The sequence below is a fragment of the Epinephelus moara genome, chromosome 19 (genome assembly GCF_006386435.1).
Source record: "Epinephelus moara isolate mb chromosome 19, YSFRI_EMoa_1.0, whole genome shotgun sequence".
Classification (NCBI taxonomy): domain Eukaryota; kingdom Metazoa; phylum Chordata; class Actinopteri; order Perciformes; family Serranidae; genus Epinephelus; species Epinephelus moara.
In genome coordinates this window covers 165,565-171,691 of record NC_065524.1, presented here as the reverse complement: position 1 = coordinate 171,691, position 6,127 = coordinate 165,565, and positions in this window count along the sequence as shown.

The following is a 6,127-nucleotide window of genomic DNA, read 5'->3' as shown; positions in this document are numbered from 1 at the left end:
AGCCACCAGCAGCGCTTCTCTCAGCCTCCTTAGAGAGGACAGCGTCAAACATCTGGCTCAAGGAAGGATCAGCTTTCTGCTCTGCCCCTAGATCACTGCGAGAGACGGACAGCAAAGAATCGGGGACATTAACAACATCAATCTCATTCACCTCTTCTCCTTGCTCAGGCTCCTGCTGTGCACGACTCCTGGCCCGTGTCACAGCACAAGCTGTAAACACTTCAGGGAAACACTGAACATTCTCATCCAAGTTACCAGTTACAATGGGTGAAGATGACACAATCGGGGGTGGTGGACCCCCGGCCCACACTCGGCTGCCAGCGAGACCGTTTCCCAAGATGACATCCACCCCTCTGATGGGCAGCTCAGGGCGGACCCCCATGGCAACCTCTCCCTGCACCAAACCACAGTCAATGCGGAGAGAATGCAGTGGAACAGGCTCAACATTTAATCCCATACCTCACATCAAAACAAAGTCCCCAGTGTCAGAGTCTCTAGAAAAAGGCAACACAGAGCTCAAAATATATGAGTCATGTGCGGCTGTGTCTCTCAAGATTTTTACTGGTACACTCCCACCAGTGACACGCGGCCTTTGGACATGAATGCTGAGAAGTCAGGTCCTCTGCCACACTTGAGCTGTTGAAGAGGAGAGACAACAGAGACAGGTGCCACAGACACAGCACAAACACCAGAATTTCCCCGCTGAGCATTAGCTTTTGGGCATTCAGCTTTCCAATGTCCCCTACCTTTACAAAAGTTACAAACTTTTGAAAAATCGGACTGAAAATGTCCCCTTTCAGTGTACTCGGACTTAACATGGCGTGGAGGCCGCTTCCCTTCCCACCTGCCTGGGGTGCGATACATACCACTAGCCTCAGAAGCCCGGAAGTCACTCCCGTGTATCAACACATACTCGTCAGCCAACACAGCGGCCTCGGCGGCAGTCTTCACCTTGTGCTCACTGACGTAAACTGCAATGTGGCTGGGAATAGAATTTTTAAATTTTTCCAACACAATCATATCACATAAAGCATCAAAAGTATCCACTTCAGAAGCAGTGCACCATCGACCAAAAAAGGTGGCCAGATCCCTGGCAAACTCAACATGACTTTGTTTACCAGACTTCTCCCAGGATCTGAATTTCTGCCGGTAGGCCTCGGGAACCAATTCATAAATTTTTAACACTGTAGCTTTAACCGTCAAATAGACTCTGCTTTCTGCCACTGACAGAGCCGAATAGGCTTCCTGTGCCTTACCTGTTAACACACATTGCAAAAGAAGAGTACGATCAGAATCGGACCAACCCCTGCTCTCAGCTACACGCTCGAATAGAGAGAAAAAGGTGTCGGGGTCTCGTTCACTAAACTGAGGGACTAACCACAGATTACTACCAACATCAAATGACGAACTGGAACCACCAACGAGGTCACGGGCAGCTCCTCCAGCATGCAAGCTCAGCCTCCGTTCTTCCAGCTCCAGCCTTTTGAGTTCGGTCTCTCTTCTCAGTTTCTCCACCGCCAGCTTCTCCATCTCCGTCTGCAGACACAGCAATTCTTTCCTCTGTTCAAACGTCAAAGTCACATCATCACGAACACACACATCACTGTCCCCCACAGGACCACTTTTGAAACACCCTTGGTCAAACAGATTAGTTTTGATAATGTTTTTCATGTTTTCCTTCATTCTTTTATCACCAACATCCAAGTTAAAATATTCTGCAACATAGACCAATTGTTCACGTGAGAAGCCTTCCAGCAGCTCCTCTGATGGCTCTTTCAAAAACTCCTCCACACTCGCCATTGCTCAACAGCACTCACTCACCAGTCCGCTGCCTCTTGGCCACTGAAAAAACAAAACAAAACTGCAGCACGCTGAGCCCCACACAGCCGAAAAAACAAAACAAAACTGCAGCACGCTGAGCCCCACACAGCCCCCCATACAGCCGGAGCGTCACCGCAGGACTGTCCCTCTACCTGCCTAACCAGACTAGCTAAAACTCCCCCCCTAGTCTTCAGGCGCTAGTTGCGGTGGGTATTTATGCACTACTTACCGTAGACCCGGCGAAGCAACCAGCAATTGGCGACCTCACCTGCAGTCTCGGCCGTGCTCCCGAGCAAACTGCTCCAGCCACTTTCACACCACACTACAACCCCCCACTACGAACACCAAAGGGAGTCCGCACTTCAGCCTAACAGAGACAGAAACAACGGCAACTTATGATGGCTGCGGCTGGCTGCCGGACCCACTGCCACAATGAAAAGAAAAAAGAAAAACCCAGCCAACAGGCCCACAATTACCTTGGCGCACCAAGCAGCGGCTTCAGCAAACAAACACACTCACCCTCGTCATCCATGCTACTCCCGAGCGATCAGCTGAGTGTTCATCCAATCACCGTAAACGGCAACAGCTGCGTGCTGACGTCACACTACAACCGGCTTCATTCACAAAACCCAAGAAACTCTGCCCACAGGCCTCACCTGAGCTCCGGAAAATCAACTGGGTCAACGATCCCGGACGAGCCCCCACTTGTTACAGTCCGGCTCGGGGACTGCCGGACGAGCCCCCACTTGTTACAGTCCGGCTCGGGGACTGCAACCAATAACGGGAGGGGAGACGAGGTTCCAATACAAAAGTGACACGTTTATTGAAACATAGTAAAAATAAGGCGAACGATCAGTATCAGTGATCAGTAGTGTAGGCGGGTGTGGATGCATGTGTGTGAGTGTGCGAAACAAAAAGGAAAACCAGAGAGCATAGCCGCGCCGTGGCGTCCCCCTCTGATGGCGTGGATGGAGTGAGACCAGAGTCTCGGCCAGCATGAGAATAAATGCGCTCCACCGGGCCCAGGTGTAGCACATCTCCTGATGACAGTCCCACCTCTGCTGAACCTGGAACATAGAGCAGACCAACCAGCAACCTGCCCACACACACCCCCAACATAGAGGGCGGGGCCGTCACACCATGCACGGATGGCTGCTTTCCTACACAACAGTGAATGGCTTACTCAATTTGTGAAGCCACTGTTGAGTTGCTACTTGCCAATTAGCTCAGAGCAGTAGATGACCGTCTTAGGTTCCAGAGGTTGCTCAGAATTGCCTAAAAATGCCCAGACCTGACCCATCGCTGCGCAGCAGCTATAATTATTATTATTATTATTGTTATTATTATTATTATGCCAAGTCCTCCTTTGCTCCTGAGAGACAGAACAGTAGATCAGAACTTATCAGTTAAAAAACAAACAGAGATTATTAAGTTGCAAAGTCGGAGTTATTTGCAGGCTGTTGGCTGTGATTGGTTGTTGCTTTGGTCTCAGTTTTCGGACTTTTCCTGCTCCTGCCTATTACCTGCACACCCACTCTTCATTACTTGTTAGCATCCCCAGTATAGATCAGTCTTGTAAATTCTTAAATTCCACTGTATTCAGTTTTTTTTATAGATCATGACTGTAACCTTAATAGATTCCTGCTTGTTATCAAACAAGGAATTAGCATCACATTCCTGATGCAAGACAGAAGAGGTCACTGTTTCAGTGTCACCATTGCTTTGTAGAATTTACAGCTAATTGATAGTTTGAGGCATGTGGTCATAGTCTGCAGGGCCCTGCACACATAGAAGTTTGATGGTTGTCTATTTACCATTCCAACGCAAAATAAAAATGTAAAGCTTTCTGTTTTAATGTGGTGGCTTGTTGATTAATCCCTACAGTACAGTGCGCTACCCTTCATAAATCCAGAGTTTGCTGTTCTGCTGCAGCTTGGCCATAAGATGATTGAACGGACAGTCAAATCAAAATGGTTGACCTCATGCAGTAGTTTGTCTAATTGCATTTATAAAAAAGCACACGGGTGGTTTTCTTTTGGTCTCAAGCCACCACTAACCGGTTTTTAAAAGGCTAATAAAGAATTTCCTGTCTTCTGTATTTGCACTGTAATTGTAGTGAGACCAAGAGATGTCCTCTTGACTGTCAGCCACATCTTAGGACAGCATGCGCCTGCAGAGGTTTATGACGACAGCTTGGTGGGCCAGAATCACTATGTAATGATTCCATGTGCTGTGAGTCCTTGTAATTACAGTGTGGCTTGATGTGGCCAGATGGCTTTGTGATTCTCTGAACTGAAAAACACACTTTGAAAACGATCCTCAAAATGAAAGTTACGTTTATTGCAATCATTGGATTCTTTTAAATTAACAGTGACTAAGCCTTCTGTTATAACAGCTGTGATAGAGATTGAAACTGTAAAGTGAATGAGAATGAGTTTACCACCTGTTTTCATTTAAATCAGTGCAGTTAGATGGTTCAGTCTCACTGCATTCATTCGATCTTCGCTGACCTACTTCTTTCTTGCTAACAATGTCTGTCAGGGCTTCAATGGTTTCTAAACTAGATAACAAAGTACATGTCCTACTTTTAATTGATGTATATAGGTTGCGTGTGTGTATGTGTGTATTTCGGGTCAATGGTGTGAGGACAACAGGATGAAAGATGTTATGAATCATTAATTGACCATGACACAGCATGACACTGACTCATATTATAAGGACAAGCAAGAAAAATTATTACAGGAAAATATTAGACGATAACAAAAACAATATTAAATGAATGAAAATTGAGTACTTTATTGACAAGGAAAATGTAATTTGTAATAGAAGTGATGTGGCTGACAATCTAAATATATTTAAAGCAGAAAAAATCTCTGCTCCAGGGACAGTTGGAAACAATATGGATATATTGATAGAACGAAATCCCAACTCAATGTTTCTCAAAGCGGTGGAAGAGAAATATTGAAATATTGGACATTGTTAAAAAATGTAAAAACAAAAAGTTAAAGGGGCAATAAGCGAAATCGTTTCACCGCTAGGTTCGCTGTTGTGCCTGTAGAGCAAAACAAAGTGTGTCATGAGCCACTCCTCCCTCTAGCTCTGCTCTCCAATACCCGCCCCCCCCCCCCCCCCACTCGCCTCGTCTGTGCCGGCGAGATGAGTACCGCAGCACGGACTATCACATCCAGACGGTCCCGGTGTTTCTTCCGCAGGCTCCGCTTCACTCAGCTGCCCGATATACCCGCTGCTTCTTCCCACATTAACCTGAATAACAAACCAGGGCTCGGTGCTCCGGTTGGATCCAAACGGAGAGCCGCTAGCTGGGAAGCTCCCAGCTAGCTCCTGTTTGTTATTCAGGTTAAAGTGGGAAGAAGCAGCGGGTCTGTCAGGCAGCTGAGTGAAGTGGAGCCTGAGGAGGAAGCACTGGTTAGCCCCCGCTTTCACTGCAGGCAGATTCACTCGCCACAGGGGCGAGGAAATAAAACCTAAACAGCCAGCTTAGTTTAGCAGTTAGCAATGTTTTTCACTCACTCTCGGTCTCTGCTGTGTTTAGCTATTTCCCTGCTTTCCTGTTAGCGTTAGCACTACTCGGCTACCACGCTAACGCTTCAACTCCAACTGAGCCGGGAACCGGGCTCACGGTCTCACGGAGAAGAGTTGGAACGTTAGCATGGCAGCCCATTAGTGCTAACGTCCCCACGCTTCTCCTCCAGGCTCAGTGAGTCGGAGCCGAGAAGCGTGGGGACGTTAGTGTTAGCAGTAGTCGGCTACCATGCTAACGTTCCGGGAGCCTGCTTCTCGGCTCCGGCGAGCTGTAGCGTGGAGCCTGGCGGGCTCACGGAGAAGAGAGGAATGTTGGCATTAGCTCCCAGAGTTAGCACTAGAGCTACTACGGCTATTGGAGTAGCTTGCAGCTATGGAGCGCTTCTACAAGCTCTTCTAGTCACTGAGCCTTGCCTCCATTTCAGCAAATATATTGCATTTATTACAGGGACCATCATTATTGAAGTAGGCAGGGGAATAGCTAAACACAGCCGCCAGGCTGCCCGCCGGGCTACATTTTACAATGCTAATTGCAAATGTTAGCTGGGCTGCCAGGCTACTCACCTAATACAACTGAAACGCCTGACCCATTGCTGGGACCGAGCCGCTAATAACTCAAGCTCCGGACATTAACCCATGCTACGATGCCTAACGTTACGGTAACACTAATTAAAACAGACATTTGACTTTATGTTGTACCTGTCCAGAAGAAGAGCTAGCTCCGAGTCAGATTGTAGGGGGGGGGGGGGGGGATTCACATGAA